This window comes from Phalangium opilio, unplaced genomic scaffold (genome assembly GCF_054372755.1).
Source record: "Phalangium opilio isolate 3A_F unplaced genomic scaffold, DU_Popi_V2 ptg000060l_1, whole genome shotgun sequence".
NCBI lineage: Eukaryota > Metazoa > Arthropoda > Arachnida > Opiliones > Phalangiidae > Phalangium > Phalangium opilio.
In genome coordinates this window covers 810,895-833,018 of record NW_028324177.1, presented here as the reverse complement: position 1 = coordinate 833,018, position 22,124 = coordinate 810,895, and the positions used below count along the sequence as shown (strand labels likewise).

The following is a 22,124-nucleotide window of genomic DNA, read 5'->3' as shown; positions in this document are numbered from 1 at the left end:
TGGTTACACACATGGTCCGTTGGTCTAGGGGTATGATACTCGCTTAGGGTGTGAGTGGTCCCGGGATAAAATCCCGGACGGACCCGAGTTTTTGCCGAAGTAATTTAGTGACAATTTAAAAGCTACTAACTTCAAGGTAGGCCTCTGAGTTGAGAATGTTTGGTTACACGTATGGTCCTTTAGTCTAGGGGTATGATACTCGCTTAGGGTGCGAGTGGTCCCAGGTTCAAAACCTGGACGGACTCGAGTTTTTGCAAAAGTAAATTAGTGACTATTTAAAAGCTACTAACTTCAAGGTAGGCCTATGAGTTGAGAATGTTCGGTTACACATATGGTCCTTTAGTCTAGGGGTGTGATACTTGCTTAGGGTGCGAGTGGTCCCGGGATAAAATCCCGGACGGACCCGAGTTTTTGCAAAAGTAAATTAGTGACTATTTAAATGCAACTAACTACAGGGTAGGTCTATGAGTTGAGCATGTTTAGTCACACACCAGGTTCGTTGGTTTAGGGTATGATACTCGCTTAGGGTGCGAGTGGTACCGGGTTCAAATCCCGGACGGACCCGAGTTTATGCAGAAGAAATTTAGTGACTATTTAAAAGCAACTAACTGCAGGGTAGGCCTATGAGTTGATAATGTTTGGTTACACACATGGTCCGTTGGTCTAGGGGTATGATACTCGCTTAGGGTGTGAGTGGTCCCGGGATAAAATCCAGGACGGACCCGAGTTTTTGCCGAAGTAATTTAGTGACTATTTAAAAGCTACTAACTTCAAGGTAGGCCTATGAGTTGAGCATGTTTAGTCACACACCGGGTTCGTTGGTTTAGGGAATGATACTCGCTTAGGGTGCGAGTGGTACCGGGTTTAAATCCCGGACGGACCCGAGTTTATGCAAAAGTAAATTAGTGACTATTTAAAAGCAACTAACTACAGGGTAGGCCTATGAGTTGAGCATGTTTGGTTACACACATGGTCCGTTGGTCTAGGGGTATGATACTCGCTTAGGGTGCGAGTGGTACCGGGTTCAAATCCCGGACGGACCCGAGTTTATGCAGAAGTAATTTAGTGACTATTTAAAAGCAACTAACTACAGGGTAGGCCTATGAGTTGAGCATGTTTGGTAACACACATGGTCCGTTGGTCTAGGGGTATGATACTCGCTTAGGGTGCGAGTGGTCCTAGGTTCAAATCCCGGACGGACCCGAGTTTTTGCAAAAGTAAATTAGTGACTATTTAAATGCAACTAACTACAGGGTAGGTCTATGAGTTGAGCATTTTTAGTTACACACATGGTCCGCTTGTTTAGGGGAATGATACTCGCTTAGGGTGCGAGTGGTCCCGGGATCAAATCCCGGTTGGACCCGAGTATATGCAGAAGTAATTTAGTGACTATTTAAAAGCAACTAACTACAGGGTAGGCCTATGAGTTGAGCATGTTTGGTTACACACATGGTCCGTTGGTCTAGGGGTATGATACTCGCTTAGGGTGCGAGTGGTACCGGGTTCAAATCCCGGACGGACCCGAGTTTATGCAGAAGTAATTTAGTGACTATTTAAAAGCAACTAACTACAGGGTAGGCCTATGAGTTGAGCATGTTTGGTAACACACATGGTCCGTTGGTCTAGGGGTATGATACTCGCTTAGGGTGCGAGTGGTCCTAGGTTCAAATCCCGGACGGACCCGAGTTTTTGCAAAAGTAAATTAGTGACTATTTAAATGCAACTAACTACAGGGTAGGTCTATGAGTTGAGCATTTTTAGTTACACACATGGTCCGCTTGTTTAGGGGAATGATACTCGCTTAGGGTGCGAGTGGTCCCGGGATCAAATCCCGGTTGGACCCGAGTATATGCAGAAGTAATTTAGTGACTATTTAAAAGCAACTAACTACAGGGTAGGCCTATGAGTTGAGCATGTTTGGTTACACACATGGTCCGTTGGTCTAGGGGTATGATACTCGCTTAGGGTGCGAGTGGTCCCAGGTTCAAATCCCGGACGGACCCGAGTTTTTGCAAAAGTAAATTAGTGACTATTTAAATGCAACTAACTACAGGGTAGGCCTATGAGTTGAGCATGTTTGGTTACACACATGGTCCGTTGGTCTAGGGGTATGATACTCGCTTAGGGTGTGAGTGGTCCCGGGATAAAATCCCGGACGGACCCGAGTTTTTGCCGAAGAAATTTAGTGACTATTTAAAAGCTACTAACTTCAAGGTAGGCCTATGAGTTGAGAATATTTTGTTACACATATGGTCCTGTAGTCTAGGGGTATGATACTCGCTTTAGGTGCGAGTGGTCCCAGGTTCAAATCCCGGACGGACCCGAGTTTTTGCAAAAGTAAATTAGTGACTATTTAAATGCAACTAACTACAGGGTAGGTCTATGAGTTGAGCATGTTTAGTCACACACCAGGTTCGTTGGTTTAGGGTATGATACTCGCTTAGGGTGCGAGTGGTACCGGATTCAAATCCCGGACGGACCCGAGTTTATGCAGAAGTAATTTAGTGACTATTTAAAAGCAACTAACTGCAGGGTAGGCCTATGAGTTGAGCATGTTTGGTTACACACATGGTCCGTTGGTCTAGGGGTATGATACTCGCTTAGGGTGTGAGTGGTCCCGGGATAAAATCCAGGACGGACCCGAGTTTTTGCCGAAGTAATTTAGTGACTATTAAAAAGCTACTAACTTCAAGGTAGGCCTATGAGTTGAGCATGTTTGGTTACACACATGGTCCGTTGGTCTAGGGGTATGATACTCGCTTAGGGTGCGAGTGGTCCCAGGTTCAAATCCCGGACGGACCCGAGTTTTTGCAAAAGTAAATTAGTGACTATTTAAATGCAACTAACTACAGGGTAGGCCTATGAGTTGAGCATGTTTGGTTACACACATGGTCCGTTGGTCTAGGGGTATGATACTCGCTTAGGGTGTGAGTGGTCCCGGGATAAAATCCCGGACGGACCCGAGTTTTTGCCGAAGAAATTTAGTGACTATTTAAAAGCTACTAACTTCAAGGTAGGCCTATGAGTTGAGAATATTTTGTTACACATATGGTCCTGTAGTCTAGGGGTATGATACTCGCTTTGGGTGCGAGTGGTCCCAGGTTCAAATCCCGGATGGACCCGAGTTTTTGCAAAAGTAAATTAGTGACTATTTAAATGCAACTAACTACAGGGTAGGTCTATGAGTTGAGCATGTTTAGTCACACACCAGGTTCGTTGGTTTAGGGTATGATACTCGCTTAGGGTGCGAGTGGTACCGGATTCAAATCCCGGACGGACCCGAGTTTATGCAGAAGTAATTTAGTGACTATTTAAAAGCAACTAACTGCAGGGTAGGCCTATGAGTTGAGCATGTTTGGTTACACACATGGTCCGTTGGTCTAGGGGTATGATACTCGCTTAGGGTGTGAGTGGTCCCGGGATAAAATCCAGGACGGACCCGAGTTTTTGCCGAAGTAATTTAGTGACTATTAAAAAGCTACTAACTTCAAGGTAGGCCTATGAGTTGAGCATGTTTAGTCACAAACCAGGTTCGTTGGTTTAGGGAATGATACTCGCTTAGGGTGCGAGTGGTACCGGGTTCAAATCCCGGACGGACCCGAGTTTATGCAGAAGTAATTTAGTGACTATTTAAAAGCAACTAACTACAGGGTAGGCCTATGAGTTGAGCATGTTTGGTTACACACATGGTCCGTTGGTCTAGGGGTATGATACTCGCTTAGGGTGCGAGTGGTCCCAGGTTCAAATCCCGGACGGACCCGAGTTTTTGCAAAAGTAAATTAGTGACTATTTAAATGCAACTAACTACAGGGTAGGCCTATGAGTTGGGCATGTTTGGTTACACACATGGTCCGTTGGTCTAGGGGTATGATACTCGCTTAGGGTGTGAGTGGTCCCGGGATAAAATCCCGGACGGACCCGAGTTTTTGCCGAAGAAATTTAGTGACTATTTAAAAGCTACTAACTTCAAGGTAGGCCTATGAGTTGAGAATATTTTGTTACACATATGGTCCTGTAGTCTAGGGGTATGATACTCGCTTTGGGTGCGAGTGGTCCCAGGTTCAAATCCCGGACGGACCCGAGTTTTTGCAAAAGTAAATTAGTGACTATTTAAATGCAACTAACTACAGGGTAGGTCTATGAGTTGAGCATGTTTAGTCACACACCAGGTTCGTTGGTTTAGGGTATGATACTCGCTTAGGGTGCGAGTGGTACCGGATTCAAATCCCGGACGGACCCGAGTTTATGCAGAAGTAATTTAGTGACTATTTAAAAGCAACTAACTGCAGGGTAGGCCTATGAGTTAAGCATGTTTGGTTACACACATGGTCCGTTGGTCTAGGGGTATGATACTCGCTTAGGGTGTGAGTGGTCCCGGGATAAAATCCAGGACGGACCCGAGTTTTTGCCGAAGTAATTTAGTGACTATTAAAAAGCTACTAACTTCAAGGTAGGCCTATGAGTTGAGCATGTTTAGTCACAAACCAGGTTCGTTGGTTTAGGGAATGATACTCGCTTAGGGTGCGAGTGGTACCGGGTTCAAATCCCGGACCGACCCGAGTTTATGCAGAAGTAATTTAGTGACTATTTAAAAGCAACTAACTACAGGGTAGGCCTATGAGTTGAGCATGTTTGGTTACACACATAGTCCGTTGGTCTAGGGGTATGATACTCGCTTAGGGTGCGAGTGGTCCCAGGTTCAAATACCGGACGGACCCGAGTTTTTGCAAAAGTAAATTAGTGACTATTTAAATGCAACTAACTACAGGGTAGGTCTATGAGTTGAGCATGTTTAGTCACACACCAGGTTCGTTGGTTTAGGGTATGATACTCGCTTAGGGTGCGAGTGGTACCGGGTTTAAATCCCGGACGGACCCGAGTTTATGCAGAAGTAATTTAGTGACTATTTAAAAGCAACTAACTACAGGGTAGGCCTATGAGTTGAGCATGTTTGGTTACACACATGGTCCGTTGGTCTAGGGGTATGATACTCGCTTAGGGTGTGAGTGGTCCCGGGATAAAATCCCGGACGGACCCGAGTTTTTGCCGAAGTAATTTAGTGACTATTTAAAAGCTACTAACTTCAAGGTAGGCCTATGAGTTGAGCATGTTTGGTTACACACATAGTCCGTTGGTCTAGGGGTATGATACTCGCTTAGGGTGCGAGTGGTCCCAGGTTCAAATCCCGGACGGACCCGAGTTTTTGCAAAAGTAAATTAGTGACTATTTAAATGCAACTAACTACAGGGTAGGTCTATGAGTTGAGCATGTTTAGTCACACACAAGGTTCGTTGGTTTAGGGTATGATACTCGCTTAGGGTGCGAGTGGTACCGGATTCAAATCCCGGACGGACCCGAGTTTATGCAGAAGTAATTTAGTGACTATTTAAAAGCAACTAACTGCAGGGTAGGCCTATGAGTTGAGCATGTTTGGTTACACACATGGTCCGTTGGTCTAGGGGTATGATACTCGCTTAGGGTGTGAGTGGTCCCGGGATAAAATCCAGGACGGACCCGAGTTTTTGCCGAAGTAATTTAGTGACTATTAAAAAGCTACTAACTTCAAGGTAGGCCTATGAGTTGAGCATGTTTAGTCACAAACCAGGTTCGTTGGTTTAGGGAATGATACTCGCTTAGGGTGCGAGTGGTACCGGGTTCAAATCCCGGACGGACCCGAGTTTATGCAGAAGTAATTTAGTGACTATTTAAAAGCAACTAACTACAGGGTAGGCCTATGAGTTGAGCATGTTTGGTTACACACATGGTCCGTTGGTCTAGGGGTATGATACTCGCTTAGGGTGCGAGTGGTCCCAGGTTCAAATCCCGGACGGACCCGAGTTTTTGCAAAAGTAAATTAGTGACTATTTAAATGCAACTAACTACAGGGTAGGCCTATGAGTTGAGCATGTTTGGTTACACACATGGTCCGTTGGTCTAGGGGTATGATACTCGCTTAGGGTGTGAGTGGTCCCGGGATAAAATCCCGGACGGACCCGAGTTTTTGCCGAAGAAATTTAGTGACTATTTAAAAGCTACTAACTTCAAGGTAGGCCTATGAGTTGAGAATATTTTGTTACACATATGGTCCTGTAGTCTAGGGGTATGATACTCGCTTTGGGTGCGAGTGGTCCCAGGTTCAAATCCCGGACGGACCCGAGTTTTTGCAAAAGTAAATTAGTGACTATTTAAATGCAACTAACTACAGGGTAGGTCTATGAGTTGAGCATGTTTAGTCACACACCAGGTTCGTTGGTTTAGGGTATGATACTCGCTTAGGGTGCGAGTGGTACCGGATTCAAATCCCGGACGGACCCGAGTTTATGCAGAAGTAATTTAGTGACTATTTAAAAGCAACTAACTGCAGGGTAGGCCTATGAGTTGAGCATGTTTGGTTACACACATGGTCCGTTGGTCTAGGGGTATGATACTCGCTTAGGGTGTGAGTGGTCCCGGGATAAAATCCAGGACGGACCCGAGTTTTTGCCGAAGTAATTTAGTGACTATTAAAAAGCTACTAACTTCAAGGTAGGCCTATGAGTTGAGCATGTTTAGTCACAAACCAGGTTCGTTGGTTTAGGGAATGATACTCGCTTAGGGTGCGAGTGGTACCGGGTTCAAATCCCGGACCGACCCGAGTTTATGCAGAAGTAATTTAGTGACTATTTAAAAGCAACTAACTACAGGGTAGGCCTATGAGTTGAGCATGTTTGGTTACACACATAGTCCGTTGGTCTAGGGGTATGATACTCGCTTAGGGTGCGAGTGGTCCCAGGTTCAAATCCCGGACGGACCCGAGTTTTTGCAAAAGTAAATTAGTGACTATTTAAATGCAACTAACTACAGGGTAGGTCTATGAGTTGAGCATGTTTAGTCACACACCAGGTTCGTTGGTTTAGGGTATGATACTCGCTTAGGGTGCGAGTGGTACCGGGTTTAAATCCCGGACGGACCCGAGTTTATGCAGAAGTAATTTAGTGACTATTTAAAAGCAACTAACTACAGGGTAGGCCTATGAGTTGAGCATGTTTGGTTACACACATGGTCCGTTGGTCTAGGGGTATGATACTCGCTTAGGGTGTGAGTGGTCCCGGGATAAAATCCCGGACGGACCCGAGTTTTTGCCGAAGTAATTTAGTGACTATTTAAAAGCTACTAACTTCAAGGTAGGCCTCTGAGTTGAGAACGTTTGGTTACACGTATGGTCCTTTAGTCTAGGGGTATGATACTCGCTTAGGGTGCGAGTGGTCCCAGGTTCAAATCCCGGACGGACCATAGTTTTTGCAAAAGTAAATTAGTGACTATTTAAATGCAACTAACTACAGGGTAGGTCTATGAGTTGAGCATGTTTAGTCACACACCAGGTTCGTTGGTTTAGGGAATGGTACTCGCTTAGGGTGCGAGTGGTACCGGGTTCAAATCCCGGACGGACCCGAGTTTATGCAGAAGTAATATAGTGACTATTTAAAAGCAACTAACTGCAGGGTAGGCCTATGAGTTGAGCATGTTTGGTTACACACATGGTCCGTTGGTCTAGGGGTATGATACTCGCTTAGGGTGTGAGTGGTCCCGGGATAAAATCCAGGACGGACCCGAGTTTTTGCCGAAGTAATTTAGTGACTATATAAAAGCTACTAACTTCAAGGTAGGCCTATGAGTTGAGCATGTTTAGTCACACACCAGGTTCGTTGGTTTAGGGAATGATACTCGCTTAGGGTGCGAGTGGTACCGGGTTCAAATCCCGGACGGACCCGAGTTTATGCAGAAGTAATTTAGTGACTATTTAAAAGCAACTAACTACAGGGTAGGCCTATGAGTTGAGCATGTTTGGTTACACACATGGTCCGTTGGTCTAGGGGTATGATACTCGCTTAGGGTGCGAGTGGTCCCAGGTTCAAATCCCGGACGGACCCGAGTTTTTGCAAAAGTAAATTAGTGACTATTTAAATGCAACTAACTACAGGGTAGGTCTATGAGTTGAGCATTTTTAGTTACACACATGTTCCGCTTGTTTCGGGGAATGATACTCGCTTAGGGTGCGAGTGGTCCCGGGAACAAATCCCGGACGGACCCGAGTATATGCAGAAGTAATTTAGTGACTTTTTAAAAGCAAATTACTACAGGGTAGGCCTATGAGTTGAGCATGTTTGGTTACACACATGGTCCGTTGGTCTAGGGGTATGATAATCGCTTAGGGTGTGAGTGGTCCCGGGGTAAAATCCCGGACGGACCCGAGTTTTTGCCGAAGCAATTTAGTGACTATTTAAAAGCTACTAACTTCAAGGTAGGCCTATGAGTTGAGAATGTTTGGTTACACATATGGTCCTTAAGTCTAGGGGTATGATACTCGCTTAGGGTGCAAGTGGTCCCAGGTTCAAATCCCGGACGGACCCGAGTTTTTGCAAAAGTAAATTAGTGACTATTTAAATGCAACTAACTACAGGGTAGGTCTATGAGTTGAGCATGTTTAGTCACACACCAGGTTCGTTGGTTTAGGGAATGGTACTCGCTTAGGGTGCGAGTGGTACCGGGTTCAAATCCCGGACGGACCCGAGTTTATGCAGAAGTAATTTAGTGACTATTTAAAAGCAACTAACTACAGGGTAGGCCTATGAGTTGAGCATGTTTGGTTACACACATGGTTCGTTGGTCTAGGGGTATGATAGTCGCTTAGGGTGCGAGTGGTACCGGGTTCAAATCCCGGACGGACCCGAGTTTATGCAGAAGTAATTTAGTGACTATTTAAAAGCAACTAACTACAGGGTAGGCCTATGAGTTGAGCATGTTTGGTAACACACATGGTCCGTTGGTCTAGGGGTATGATACTCGCTTAGGGTGCGAGTGGTCCCAGGTTCAAATCCCGGACGGACCCGAGTTTTTGCAAAAGTAAATTAGTGACTATTTAAATGCAACTAACTACAGGGTAGGTCTATGAGTTGAGCATTTTTAGTTACACACATGGTCCGCTTGTTTAGGGGAATGATACTCGCTTAGGGTGCGAGTGGTCCCGGGATCAAATCCCGGTTGGACCCGAGTATATGCAGAAGTAATTTAGTGACTATTTAAAAGCAACTAACTACAGGGGAGGCCTATGAGTTGAGCATGTGTGGTTACACACATGGTCCGTTGGTCTAGGGGTATGATACTCGCTTAGGGTGCGAGTGGTCCCAGGTTCAAATCCCGGACGGACCCGAGTTTTTGCAAAAGTAAATTAGTGACTATTTAAATGCAACTAACTACAGGGTAGGTCTATGAGTTGAGCATGTTTAGTCACACACCAGGTTCGTTGGTTTAGGGAATGATACTCGCTTAGGGTGCGAGTGGTACCGGGTTCAAATCCCGGACGGACCCGAGTTTATGCAGAAGTAATTTTGTGACTATTTAAAAGCAACTAACTGCAGGGTAGGCCTATGAGTTGAGCATGTTTGGTTACACACATGGTCCGTTGGTCTAGGGGTATGATACTCGCTTAGGGTGTGAGTGGTCCCGGGATAAAATCCAGGACGGACCCGAGTTTTTGCCGAAGTAATTTAGTGACTATTTAAAAGCTACTAACTTCAAGGTAGGCCTATGAGTTGAGCATGTTTAGTCACACACCAGGTTCGTTGGTTTAGGGAATGATACTCGCTTAGGGTGCGAGTGGTACCGGGTTCAAATCCCGGACGGACCCGAGTTTATGCAAAAGTAAATTAGTGACTATTTAAAAGCAACTAACTACAGGGTAGGCCTATGAGTTGAGCATGTTTGGTAACACACATGGTCCGTTGGTCTAGGGGTATGATACTCGCTTAGGGTGCGAGTGGTCCCAGGTTCAAATCCCGGACGGACCGGAGTTTTTGCAAAAGTAAATTAGTGACTATTTAAATGCAACTAACTACAGGGTAGGTCTATGAGTTGAGCATTTTTAGTTACACACATGGTCCGCTTGTTTAGGGGAATGATACTCGCTTAGGGTGCGAGTGGTCCCAGGTTCAAATCCCGGACGGACCCGAGTTTTTGCAAAAGTAAATTAGTGACTATTTAAATGCAACTAACTACAGGGTAGGTCTATGAGTTGAGCATTTTTAGTTACACATGGTCCGCTTGTTTAGGGGAATGATACTCGCTTAGGGTGCGAGTGGTCCCGGGATCAAATCCCGGTTGGACCCGAGTATATGCAGAAGTAATTTAGTGACTATTTAAAAGCAACTAACTACAGGGGAGGCCTATGAGTTGAGCATGTGTGGTTACACACATGGTCCGTTGGTCTAGGGGTATGATACTCGCTTAGGGTGCGAGTGGTCCCAGGTTCAAATCCCGGACGGACCCGAGTTTTTGCAAAAGTAAATTAGTGACTATTTAAATGCAACTAACTACAGGGTAGGTCTATGAGTTGAGCATGTTTAGTCACACACCAGGTTCGTTGGTTTAGGGAATGATACTCGCTTAGGGTGCGAGTGGTACCGGGTTCAAATCCCGGACGGACCCGAGTTTATGCAGAAGTAATTTTGTGACTATTTAAAAGCAACTAACTGCAGGGTAGGCCTATGAGTTGAGCATGTTTGGTTACACACATGGTCCGTTGGTCTAGGGGTATGATACTCGCTTAGGGTGTGAGTGGTCCCGGGATAAAATCCAGGACGGACCCGAGTTTTTGCCGAAGTAATTTAGTGACTATTTAAAAGCTACTAACTTCAAGGTAGGCCTATGAGTTGAGCATGTTTAGTCACACACCAGGTTCGTTGGTTTAGGGAATGATACTCGCTTAGGGTGCGAGTGGTACCGGGTTCAAATCCCGGACGGACCCGAGTTTATGCAAAAGTAAATTAGTGACTATTTAAAAGCAACTAACTACAGGGTAGGCCTATGAGTTGAGCATGTTTGGTAACACACATGGTCCGTTGGTCTAGGGGTATGATACTCGCTTAGGGTGCGAGTGGTCCCAGGTTCAAATCCCGGACGGACCGGAGTTTTTTCAAAAGTAAATTAGTGACTATTTAAATGCAACTAACTACAGGGTAGGTCTATGAGTTGAGCATTTTTAGTTACACACATGGTCCGCTTGTTTAGGGGAATGATACTCGCTTAGGGTGCGAGTGGTCCTGGGATCAAATCCCGGACGGACCCGAGTATATGCAGAAGTAATTTAGTGACTATTTAAAAGCAACTAACTACAGGGTAGGCCTATGAGTTGAGCATGTTTGGTTACACACATGGTCCGTTGGTCTAGGGGTATGATACTCGCTTAGGGTGCGAGTGGTCCCAGGTTCAAATCCCGGACGGACCCGAGTTTTTGCAAAAGTAAATTAGTGACTATTTAAATGCAACTAACTACAGGGTAGGTCTATGAGTTGAGCATGTTTAGTCACACACCAGGTTCGTTGGTTTAGGGAATGATACTCGCTTAGGGTGCGAGTGGTACCGGGTTTAAATCCCGGACGGACCCGAGTTTATGCAGAAGTAATTTAGTGACTATTTAAAAGCAACTAACTACAGGGTAGGCCTATGAGTTGAGCATATTTGGTTACACACATGGTCCGTTGGTCTAGGGGTATGATAGTCGCTTAGGGTGCGAGTGGTACCGGGTTCAAATCCCGGACGGACCCGAGTTTATGCAGAAGTAATTTAGTGACTATTTAAAAACAACTAACTACAGGGTAGGTCTATGAGTTGAGCATGTTTAGTCACACACCAGGTTCGTTGGTTTAGGGAATGATACTCGCTTAGGGTGCGAGTGGTACCGGGTTCAAATCCCGGACGGACCCGAGTTTATGCAGAAGTAATTTTGTGACTATTTAAAAGCAACTAACTGCAGGGTAGGCCTATGAGTTGAGCATGTTTGGTTACACACATGGTCCGTTGGTCTAGGGGTATGATACTCGCTTAGGGTGTGAGTGGTCCCGGGATAAAATCCAGGACGGACCCGAGTTTTTGCCGAAGTAATTTAGTGACTATTTAAAAGCTACTAACTTCAAGGTAGGCCTATGAGTTGAGCATGTTTAGTCACACACCAGGTTCGTTGGTTTAGGGAATGATACTCGCTTAGGGTGCGAGTGGTACCGGGTTCAAATCCCGGACGGACCCGAGTTTATGCAAAAGTAAATTAGTGACTATTTAAAAGCAACTAACTACAGGGTAGGCCTATGAGTTGAGCATGTTTGGTAACACACATGGTCCGTTGGTCTAGGGGTATGATACTCGCTTAGGGTGCGAGTGGTCCCAGGTTCAAATCCCGGACGGACCGGAGTTTTTGCAAAAGTAAATTAGTGACTATTTAAATGCAACTAACTACAGGGTAGGTCTATGAGTTGAGCATTTTTAGTTACACACATGGTCCGCTTGTTTAGGGGAATGATACTCGCTTAGGGTGCGAGTGGTCCCGGGATCAAATCCCGGACGGACCCGAGTATATGCAGAAGTAATTTAGTGACTATTTAAAAGCAACTAACTACAGGGTAGGCCTATGAGTTGAGCATGTTTGGTTACACACATGGTCCGTTGGTCTAGGGGTATGATACTCGCTTAGGGTGAGAGTGGTCCCAGGTTCAAATCCCGGACGGACCCGAGTTTTTGCAAAAGTAAATTAGTGACTATTTAAATGCAACTAACTACAGGGTAGGTCTATGAGTTGAGCATGTTTAGTCACACACCAGGTTCGTTGGTTTAGGGAATGATACTCGCTTAGGGTGCGAGTGGTACCGGGTTTAAATCCCGGACGGACCCGAGTTTATGCATAAGTAATTTAGTGACTATTTAAAAGCAACTAACTACAGGGTAGGCCTATGAGTTGAGCATATTTGGTTACACACATGGTCCGTTGGTCTAGGGGTATGATAGTCGCTTAGGGTGCGAGTGGTACCGGGTTCAAATCCCGGACGGACCCGAGTTTATGCAGAAGTAATTTAGTGACTATTTAAAAACAACTAACTACAGGGTAGGCCTATGAGTTGAGCATGTTTGGTAACACACATGGTCCGTTGGTCTAGGGGTATGATACTCGCTTAGGGTGTGAGTGGTCCCGGGATAAAATCCCGGACGGACCCGAGTTTTTGCCGAAGAAATTTAGTGACTATTTAAAAGCTACTAACTTCAAGGTAGGCCTATGAGTTGAGAATATTTTGTTACACATATGGTCCTGTAGTCTAGGGGTATGATACTCGCTTAGGGTGCGAGTGGTCCCAGGTTCAAATCCCGGACGGACCCGAGTTTTTGCAAAAGTAAATTAGTGACTATTTAAATGCAACTAACTACAGGGTAGGTCTATGAGTTGAGCATGTTTAGTCACACACCAGGTTCGTTGGTTTAGGGTATGATACTCGCTTAGGGTGCGAGTGGTACCGGATTCAAATCCCGGACGGACCCGAGTTTATGCAGAAGTAATTTAGTGACTATTTAAAAGCAACCAACTGCAGGGTAGGCCTATGAGTTGAGCATGTTTGGTTACACACATGGTCCGTTGGTTTAGGGGTATGATACTCGCTTAGGGTGTGAGTGGTCCCGGGATAAAATCCAGGACGGACCCGAGTTTTTGCCGAAGTAATTTGGTGACTATTTAAAAGCTACTAACTTCAAGGTAGGCCTATGAGTTGAGCATGTTTAGTCACACACCAGGTTCTATGGTTTAGGGAATGATACTCGCTTAGGGTGCGAGTGGTCCCGGGATCAAATCCCGGACGGACCCGAGTATATGCAGAAGTAATTTAGTGACTATTTAAAAGCAACTAACTACAGGGTAGGCCTATGAGTTGAGCATGTTTGGTTACACACATGGTCCGTTGGTCTAGGGGTATGATACTCGCTTAGGGTGCGAATGGTCCCAGGTTCAAATCCCGGACGGACCCGAGTTTTTGCAAAAGTAAATTAGTGACTATTTAAATGCAACTAACTACAGGGTAGGTCTATGAGTTGAGCATGTTTAGTCACACACCAGGTTCGTTGGTTTAGGGAATGATACTCGCTTAGGGTGCGAGTGGTACCGGGTTCAAATCCCGGACGGACCCGAGTTTATGCAGAAGTAATTTAGTGACTACTAGCTGTTACCCGCGGCGTCGCTCGCGTGTAATAAGAACTTCCATCAAAATGATACTAAGAATGTGCAGATTTTCCTGATGACCAATTTTTCGTAGCACCCTAGGAGCGAAGGCACTCGGCGTTGCCCGTCAGCCCGTCGGAACATTTTTTTATTACTTTTCACGCGGACATTATTCCATAAAGAAGGGTTTTTAAATTTCTGGCCGCCATTTTAAAAGATGGCAACAAATCGAACCCGGAAGACCATTCAGCCCGTCTATAGGTTAAAGGAAAGCAGTGTACTAAATATTTGCGAAATCGGTTGAAACGCGCGGAGGTTGTTGCATAGCAAAGATTTTTTACATTTCTGGGCGCCATTTTTTAAGATGGCGGCGGATTGGAAAAACCTTTCTTAGTACGCGCCTACTACTTATGAGTAACGTTCCTGCAAAATTTCAGCCTTCTAGGGCAAGCGGTTTGGGCTGGGCGTAGATTATCAGTCAGTCTGTCAGTCAGTCAGTCAATCAGTCAGTCAGGACTTTGATTTATATAGATATAGATTTAAAAGCAACTAACTACAGGATAGGCCTATGAGTTGAGCATGTTTGGTTACACACATGGTCCGTTGGTCTAGGGGTATGATACTCGCTTAGGGTGTGAGTGGTCCCGGGATAAAATCCCGGACGGACTCGAGTTTTTGCCGAAGAAATTTAGTGACTATTTAAAAGCTACTAACTTCAAGGTAGGCCTATGAGTTGAGAATATTTTGTTACACATATGGTCCTGTAGTCTAGGGGTATGATACTCGCTTAGGGTGCGAGTGGTCCCGGGTTCAAATCCCGGACGGACCCGAGTTTTTGCAAAAGTAAATTAGTGACTATTTAAATGCAACTAACTACAGGGTAGGTCTATGAGTTGAGCATCTTTAGTCACACACCAGGTTCGTTGGTTTAGGGTATGATACTCGCTTAGGGTGCGAGTGGTACCGGATTCAAATCCCGGACGGACCCGAGTTTATGCAGAAGTAATTTAGTGACTATTTAAAAGCAACTAACTGCAGGGTAGGCCTTTTAGTTGAGCATGTTTGGTTACACACATGGTCCGTTGGTCTAGGGGTATGATACTCGCTTAGGGTGTGAGTGGTCCCGGGATAAAATCCAGGACGGACCCGAGTTTTTGCCGAAGTAATTTAGTGACTATTTAAAAGCTACTAACTTCTAGGTAGGCCTATGAGTTGAGCATGTTTAGTCACACACTAGGTTCGTTGGTTTAGGGAATGATACTCGCTTAGGGTGCGAGTGGTGCCGGGTTCAAATCCCGGACGGACCCGAGTTTATGCAGAAGTAATTTAGTGACTATTTAAAAGCAACTAACTACAGGGTAGGCCTATGAGTTGAGCATGTTTGGTTACACACATGGTCCGTTGGTCTAGGGGTATGATACTCGCTTAGGGTGCGAGTGGTCCCAGGTTCAAATCCCGGACGGACCCGAGTTTTTGCAAAAGTAAATTAGTGACTATTTAAATGCAACTAACTACAGGGTAGGTCTATGAGTTGAGCATGTTTAGTCACACACCAGGTTCGTTGGTTTAGGGAATGATACTCGCTTAGGGTGCGAGTGGTACCGGGTTCAAATCCCGGACGGACCCGAGTTTATGCAGAAGTAATTTAGTGACTATTTAAAAGCAACTAACTACAGGGTAGGCCTATGAGTTGAGCATGTTTGGTTACACACATGGTCCGTTGGTCTAGGGGTATGATACTCGCTTAGGGTGTGAGTGGTCCCGGGATAAAATCCAGGACGGACCCGAGTTTTTGCCGAAGTAATTTAGTGACTATTTAAAAGCTACTAACTTCAAGGTAGGCCTATGAGTTGAGCATGTTTAGTCACACACCAGGTTCGTTGGTTTAGGGAATGATACTCGCTTAGGGTGCGAGTGGTCCCAGGTTCAAATCCCGGACGGACCCGAGATTTTGCAAAAGTAAATTAGTGACTATTTAAATGCAACTAACTACAGGGTAGGCCTATGAGTTGAGCATGTTTGGTTACACACATGGTCCGTTGGTCTAGGGGTATGATACTCGCTTAGGGTGCGAGTGGTACCGGGTTCAAATCCCGGACGGACCCGAGTTTATGCAGAAGTAATTTAGTGACTATTTAAAAGCAACTAACTACAGGGTAGGCCTATGAGATGAGCATGTTTGGTAACACACATGGTACGTTGGTCTAGGGGTATGATACTCGCTTAGGGTGCGAGTGGTCCCAGGTTCAAATCCCGGACGGACCCGAGATTTTGCAAAAGTAAATTAGTGACTATTTAAATGCAACTAACTACAGGGTAGGTCTATGAGTTGAGCATTTTTAGTTACACACATGGTCCGCTTGTTTAGGGGAATGATACTCGCTTAGGGTGCGAGTGGTCCCGGGATCAAATCCCGGTTGGACCCGAGTATATGCAGAAGTAATTTAGTGACTATTTAAAAGCAACTAACTACAGGGTAGGCCTATGAGTTGAGCATGTTTGGTTACACACATGGTCGGTTGGTCTAGGGGTATGATACTCGCTTAGGGTGCGAGTGGTCCCAGGTTCAAATCCCGGACGGACCCGAGTTTTTGCAAAAGTAAATTAGTGACTATTTAAATGCAACTAACTACAGGGTAGGTCGATGAGTTGAGCATGTTTAGTCACACACCAGGTTCGTTGGTTTAGGGAACGATACTCGCTTAGGGTGCGAGTGGTACCGGGTTCAAATCCCGGACGGACCCGAGTTTATGCAGAAGTAATTTAGTGACTATTTAAAAGCAACTAACTACAGGATAGGCCTATGAGTTGAGCATGTTTGGTTACACACATGGTCCGTTGGTCTAGGGGTATGAAACTCGCTTAGGGTGCGAGTGGTCCCAGGTTCAAATCCCGGACGGACCCGAGTTTTTGCAAAAGTAAATTAGTGACTATTTAAATGCAACTAACTACAGGGTAGGTCTATGAGTTGAGCATGTTTAGTCACACACCAGGTTCGTTGGTTTAGGGAATGATACTCGCTTAGGGTGCGAGTGGTACCGGGTTCAAATCCCGGACGGACCCGAGTTTATGCAGAAGTAATTTAGTGACTACTAGCTGTTACCCGCGGCGTCGCTCGCGTGTAATAAGAACTTCCATCAAAATGATACTAAGAATGTGCAGATTTTCCTGATGACCAATTTTTTGTAGCACCCTAGGAGCGAAGGCACTCGGCGTTGCCCGTCAGCCCGTCGGAACATTTTTTATTACTTTTCACGCGGACATTATTCCATAAAGAAGGGTTTTTAAATTTCTGGCCGCCATTTTAAAAGATGGCAACAAATCGAACCCGGAAGACCATTCAGCCCGTCTATAGGTTAAAGGAAAGCAGTGTACTAAATATTTGCGAAATCGGTTGAAACGCGCGGAGGTTGTTGCATAGCAAAGATTTTTTACATTTCTGGGCGCCATTTTTTAAGATGGCGGCGGATTGGAAAAACCTTTCTTAGTACGCGCCTACTACTTATGAGTAACGTTCCTGCAAAATTTCAGCCTTCTAGGGCAAGCGGTTTGGGCTGGGCGTTGTTTATCAGTCAGTCTGTCAGTCAGTCAGTCAATCAGTCAGTCAGGACTTTGATTTATATAGATATAGATTTAAAAGCAACTAACTACAGGATAGGCCTATGAGTTGAGCATTTTTAGTTACACACATGGTCCGCTTGTTTAGGGGAATGATACTCGCTTAGGGTGCGAGTGGTCCCGGGATCAAATCCCGGACGGACCCGAGTATATGCAGAAGTAATTTAGTGACTATTTAAAAGCAACTAACTACAGGGTAGGCCTATGAGTTGAGCATGTTTGGTTACACACATGGTCCGTTGGTCTAGGGGTATGATACTCGCCTAGGGTGCGAGTGGTCCTAGGTTCAAATCCCGGACGGACCCGAGTTTTTGCAAAAGTAAATTAGTGACTATTTAAATGCAACTAACTACACGGTAGGTCTATGAGTTGAGCATGTTTAGTCACACACCAGGTTCGTTGGTTTAGGGAATGATACTCGCTTAGGGTGCGAGTGGTACCGGGTTCAAATCCCGGACGGACTCGATTTTATGCAGAAGTAATTTAGTGACTATTTAAAAGCAACTAACTACAGGGTAGGCCTATGAGTTGAGCATGTTTGGTTACACACATGGTCCGTTGGTCTAGGGGTATGATACTCGCTTAGGGTGTGAGTGGTACCGGGATAAAATCCCGGACGGACCCGAGTTTTTGCCGAAGAAATTTAGTGATTATTTAAAAGCTACTAACTTCAAGGTAGGCCTATGAGTTGAGCATGTTTAGTCACACACCAGGTTCGTTAGTTTAGGGAATGATACTCGCTTAGGGTGCGAGTGGTACCGGGTTCAAATCCCTAACGGACCCGAGTTTATGCAGAAGTAATTTAGTGACTATTTAAAAGCAACTAACTACAGGGTAGGCCTATAAGATGAGCATGTTTGGTAACACACATGGTCCGTTGGTCTAGGGGTATGATACTCGCTTAGGGTGCGAGTGGTCCCAGGTTCAAATCCCGGTCGGACCCGAGTTTTTGCAAAAGTAAATTAGTGACTATTTAAATGCAACTAACTACAGGGTAGGTCTATGAGTCGAGCATTTTTAGTTACACAGATGGTCCGCTTGTTTAGGGGAATGATACTCGCTTAGGGTGCGAGTGGCCCCGGGATCAAATCCCGGACGGACCCGAGTATATGCAGAAGTAATTTAGTGACTATTTAAAAGCAACTAACTTCAGGGTAGGCCTATGAGTTGAGCATGTTTGGTTACACACATGGTCCGTTGGTCTACGGGTAAGATACTCGCTTAGGATGCGAGTGGTCCTAGGTTCAAATCCCGGACGGACCCGAGTTTTTGCAAAAGTAAATTAGTGACTATTTAAATGCAACTAACTACACGGTAGGTCTGTGAGTTGAGCATGTTTAGTCACACACCAGGTTCGTTGGTTTAGGGAATGATACTCGCTTAGGGTGCGAGTGGTACCGGGTTCAAATCCCGGACGGACCCGAGTTTATGCAGAAGTAATTTAGTGACTATTTAAAAGCAACTAACTACAGGGTAGGCCTATGAGTTGAGCATGTTTGGTTACACACATGGTCCGTTGGTCTAGGGGTATGATACTCGCTTAGGGTGTGAGTGGTCCCGGGATAAAATCCCGGACGGACCCGAGTTTTTGCCGAAGAAATTTAGTGACTATTTAAAAGCTACTAACTTCAAGGTAGGCCTATGAGTTGAGAATATTTTGTTACACATATGGTCCTGTAGTATAGGGGTATGATACTCGCTTAGGGTGCGAGTGGTCCCAGGTTCAAATCACGGACGGACCCGAGTTTTTGCAAAAGTAAATTAGTGACTATTTAAATGCAACTAACTACAGGGTAGGTCTATGAGTTGAGCATGTTTAGTCACACACCAGGTTCGTTGGTTTAGGGTATGATACTCGCTTAGGGTGCGAGTGGTACCGGATTCAAATCCCGGACGGACCCGAGTTTATGCAGAAGTAATTTAGTGACTATTTAAAAGCAACTAACTGCAGGGTAGGCCTATGAGTTGAGCATGTTTGGTTACACACATGGTCCGTTGGTCTAGGGGTATGATACTCGCTTAGGGTGTGAGTGGTCCCGGGATAAAATCCAGGACGGACCCGAGTTTTTGCCGAAGTAATTTAGTGACTATTTAAAAGCTACTAACTTCAAGGTAGGCCTATGAGTTGAGCATGTTTAGTCACACACCAGGTTCGTTGGTTTAGGGAATGATACTCGCTTAGGGTGCGAGTGGTACCGGGCTCAAATCCCGGACGGACCCGAGTTTATGCAGAAGTAATTTAGTGACTATTTAAAAGCAACTAACTACAGGGTAGGCCTATGAGATGAGCATGTTTGGTAACACACATGGTCCGTTGGTCTAGGGGTATGATACTCGCTTAGGGTGCGAGTGGTCCCAGGTTCAAATCCCGGATGGACCCGAGTTTTTGCAAAAGTAAATTAGTGACTATTTAAATGGAACCAACTACAGGGTAGGTCTATGTGTCGAGCATTTTTAGTTACACACCAGGTTCGTTGGTTTAGGGAATGATACTCGCTTAGGGTGCGAGTGGTACCGGGTTCAAATCCCGGACGGACCCGAGTTTATGCAGAAGTAATTTTAGTGACTATTTAAAAGCAACTAACTACAGGGTAGGCCTATGAGTTGAGCATGTTTGGTTACACACATGGTCCGTTGGTCTAGGGGTATGATACTCGCTTAGGGTGTGAGTGGTCCCGGGATAAAATCCCGGACGGACCCGAGTTTTTGCCGAAGATATTTAGTGACTATTTAAAAGCTACTAACTTCAAGGTAGGCCTATGAGTTGAGAATATTTGGTTACACATATGGTGCTGTAGTCTAGGGGTATGATACTCGCTTAGGGTGCGAGTGGTCACAGGTTCAAATCCCGGACGGACCCGAGTTTTTGCAAAAGTAAATTAGTGACTATTTAAATGCAACTAACTACAGGGTAGGTCTATGAGTTGAGCATGTTTAGTCACACACCAGGTTCTTTGGTTTAGGGTATGATACTCGCTTAGGGTGCGAGTGGTACCGGATTCAAATCCCGGACGGACCCGAGTTTATGCAGAAGTAATTTAGTGACTATTTAAAAGCAACTAACTGCAGGGTAGGCCTATGAGTTGAGCATGTTTGGTTACACACATGGTCCGTTGGTCTAGGGGTATGATACTCGCTTAGGGTGTGAGTGGTCCCGGGATAAAATCCAGGACGGACCCGAGTTTTTGCCGAAGTAAGTTAGTGACTATTTAAAAGCAACTAACTTCAGGGTAGGCCTATGAGTTGAGCATGTTTGGTTACACACATGGTCCGTTGGTCTAGGGGTATGATACTCGCTTAGGGTGCGAGTGGTCCTAGGTTCAAATCCCGGACGGACCCGAGTTTTTGCAAAAGTAAATTAGTGACTATTTAAATGCAACTAACTACACGGTAGGTCTATGAGTTGAGCATGTTTAGTCACACACCAGGTTCGTTGGTTTAGGGTATGATACTCGCTTAGGGTGCGAGTGGTACCGGATTCAAATCCCGGACGGACCCGAGTTTATGCAGAAGTAATTTAGTGACTATTTAAAAGCAACTAACTGCAGGGTAGGCCTATGAGTTGAGCATGTTTGGTTACACACATGGTCCGTTGGTCTAGGGGTATGATACTCGCTTAGGGTGTGAGTGGTCCCGGGATAAAATCCAGGACGGACCCGAGTTTTTGCCGAAGTAATTTAGTGACTATTTAAAAGCTACTAACTTCAAGGTAGGCCTATGAGTTGAGCATGTTTAGTCACACACCAGGTTCGTTGGTTTAGGGAATGATACTCGCTTAGGGTGCGAGTGGTACCGGGTTCAAATCCCGGACGGACCCGAGTTTATGCAGAAGTAATTTAGTGACTATTTAAAAGCAACTAACTACAGGGTAGGCCTATGAGATGAGCATGTTTGGTAACACACATGGTCCTTTGGTCTAGGGGTATGATACTCGCTTAGGGTGCGAGTGGTCCCAGGTTCAAATCCCGGACGGACCCGAGTTTTTGCAAAAGTAAATTAGTGACTATTTAAATGCAACTAACTACAGGGTAGGTCTATGAGTCGAGCATTTTTAGTTACACACATGGTCCGCTTGTTTAGGGGAATGATACTCGCTTAGGGTGCGAGTGGTCCCGGGATCAAATCCCGGACGGACCCGAGTATATGCAGAAGTAAGTTAGTGACTATTTAAAAGCAACTAACTTCAGGGTAGGCCTATGAGTTGAGCATGTTTGGTTACACACATGGTCCGTTGGTCTAGGGGTATGATACTCGATTAGGGTGCGAGTGGTCCTAGGTTCAAATCCCGGACGGACCCGAGTTTTTGCAAAAGTAAATTAGTGACTATTTAAATGCAACTAACTACACGGTAGGTCTATGAGTTGAGCATGTTTAGTCACACACCAGGTTCGTTGGTTTAGGGAATGATACTCGCTTAGGGTGCGAGTGGTACCGGGTTCAAATCCCGGACGGACCCGAGTTTATGCAGAAGTAATTTAGTGACTATTTAAAAGCAACT

At 45.3% G+C, this 22,124-nt stretch overlaps 21 non-coding genes across 21 annotated transcripts; all 21 read left to right on the top strand.

The window, feature by feature from the left end:
- Window positions 1-971: 971 nt before the first annotated feature.
- On the top strand, window positions 972-1,043 carry TRNAP-AGG (transfer RNA proline (anticodon AGG)). The gene has a single exon. It is a non-coding gene; the product is annotated as a tRNA-Pro (tRNA).
- Window positions 1,044-1,131: 88 nt separating this feature from the next.
- Window positions 1,132-1,203, top strand: TRNAP-AGG (transfer RNA proline (anticodon AGG)). Its single transcript has one exon. It is a non-coding gene; the product is annotated as a tRNA-Pro (tRNA).
- Window positions 1,204-1,451: 248 nt separating this feature from the next.
- TRNAP-AGG (transfer RNA proline (anticodon AGG)) lies at window positions 1,452-1,523 on the top strand. The gene has a single exon. It is a non-coding gene; the product is annotated as a tRNA-Pro (tRNA).
- An 88-nt stretch (window positions 1,524-1,611) lies between these two features.
- Window positions 1,612-1,683, top strand: TRNAP-AGG (transfer RNA proline (anticodon AGG)). The gene has a single exon. It is a non-coding gene; the product is annotated as a tRNA-Pro (tRNA).
- Window positions 1,684-1,931: 248 nt separating this feature from the next.
- Window positions 1,932-2,003, top strand: TRNAP-AGG (transfer RNA proline (anticodon AGG)). Its single transcript has one exon. It is a non-coding gene; the product is annotated as a tRNA-Pro (tRNA).
- Window positions 2,004-2,730: 727 nt separating this feature from the next.
- TRNAP-AGG (transfer RNA proline (anticodon AGG)) lies at window positions 2,731-2,802 on the top strand. The gene has a single exon. It is a non-coding gene; the product is annotated as a tRNA-Pro (tRNA).
- Window positions 2,803-3,688: 886 nt separating this feature from the next.
- On the top strand, window positions 3,689-3,760 carry TRNAP-AGG (transfer RNA proline (anticodon AGG)). Its single transcript has one exon. It is a non-coding gene; the product is annotated as a tRNA-Pro (tRNA).
- A 2,003-nt stretch (window positions 3,761-5,763) lies between these two features.
- TRNAP-AGG (transfer RNA proline (anticodon AGG)) lies at window positions 5,764-5,835 on the top strand. Its single transcript has one exon. It is a non-coding gene; the product is annotated as a tRNA-Pro (tRNA).
- Window positions 5,836-7,838: 2,003 nt separating this feature from the next.
- On the top strand, window positions 7,839-7,910 carry TRNAP-AGG (transfer RNA proline (anticodon AGG)). The gene has a single exon. It is a non-coding gene; the product is annotated as a tRNA-Pro (tRNA).
- An 887-nt stretch (window positions 7,911-8,797) lies between these two features.
- Window positions 8,798-8,869, top strand: TRNAP-AGG (transfer RNA proline (anticodon AGG)). Its single transcript has one exon. It is a non-coding gene; the product is annotated as a tRNA-Pro (tRNA).
- A 248-nt stretch (window positions 8,870-9,117) lies between these two features.
- On the top strand, window positions 9,118-9,189 carry TRNAP-AGG (transfer RNA proline (anticodon AGG)). The gene has a single exon. It is a non-coding gene; the product is annotated as a tRNA-Pro (tRNA).
- Window positions 9,190-9,755: 566 nt separating this feature from the next.
- Window positions 9,756-9,827, top strand: TRNAP-AGG (transfer RNA proline (anticodon AGG)). The gene has a single exon. It is a non-coding gene; the product is annotated as a tRNA-Pro (tRNA).
- A 406-nt stretch (window positions 9,828-10,233) lies between these two features.
- TRNAP-AGG (transfer RNA proline (anticodon AGG)) lies at window positions 10,234-10,305 on the top strand. Its single transcript has one exon. It is a non-coding gene; the product is annotated as a tRNA-Pro (tRNA).
- Window positions 10,306-10,871: 566 nt separating this feature from the next.
- TRNAP-AGG (transfer RNA proline (anticodon AGG)) lies at window positions 10,872-10,943 on the top strand. The gene has a single exon. It is a non-coding gene; the product is annotated as a tRNA-Pro (tRNA).
- A 248-nt stretch (window positions 10,944-11,191) lies between these two features.
- Window positions 11,192-11,263, top strand: TRNAP-AGG (transfer RNA proline (anticodon AGG)). The gene has a single exon. It is a non-coding gene; the product is annotated as a tRNA-Pro (tRNA).
- An 885-nt stretch (window positions 11,264-12,148) lies between these two features.
- TRNAP-AGG (transfer RNA proline (anticodon AGG)) lies at window positions 12,149-12,220 on the top strand. The gene has a single exon. It is a non-coding gene; the product is annotated as a tRNA-Pro (tRNA).
- A 3,183-nt stretch (window positions 12,221-15,403) lies between these two features.
- On the top strand, window positions 15,404-15,475 carry TRNAP-AGG (transfer RNA proline (anticodon AGG)). Its single transcript has one exon. It is a non-coding gene; the product is annotated as a tRNA-Pro (tRNA).
- Window positions 15,476-16,041: 566 nt separating this feature from the next.
- Window positions 16,042-16,113, top strand: TRNAP-AGG (transfer RNA proline (anticodon AGG)). Its single transcript has one exon. It is a non-coding gene; the product is annotated as a tRNA-Pro (tRNA).
- A 1,746-nt stretch (window positions 16,114-17,859) lies between these two features.
- On the top strand, window positions 17,860-17,931 carry TRNAP-AGG (transfer RNA proline (anticodon AGG)). Its single transcript has one exon. It is a non-coding gene; the product is annotated as a tRNA-Pro (tRNA).
- Window positions 17,932-19,934: 2,003 nt separating this feature from the next.
- TRNAP-AGG (transfer RNA proline (anticodon AGG)) lies at window positions 19,935-20,006 on the top strand. The gene has a single exon. It is a non-coding gene; the product is annotated as a tRNA-Pro (tRNA).
- Window positions 20,007-20,893: 887 nt separating this feature from the next.
- On the top strand, window positions 20,894-20,965 carry TRNAP-AGG (transfer RNA proline (anticodon AGG)). Its single transcript has one exon. It is a non-coding gene; the product is annotated as a tRNA-Pro (tRNA).
- The last annotated feature ends 1,159 nt before the right edge of the window (window positions 20,966-22,124 follow it).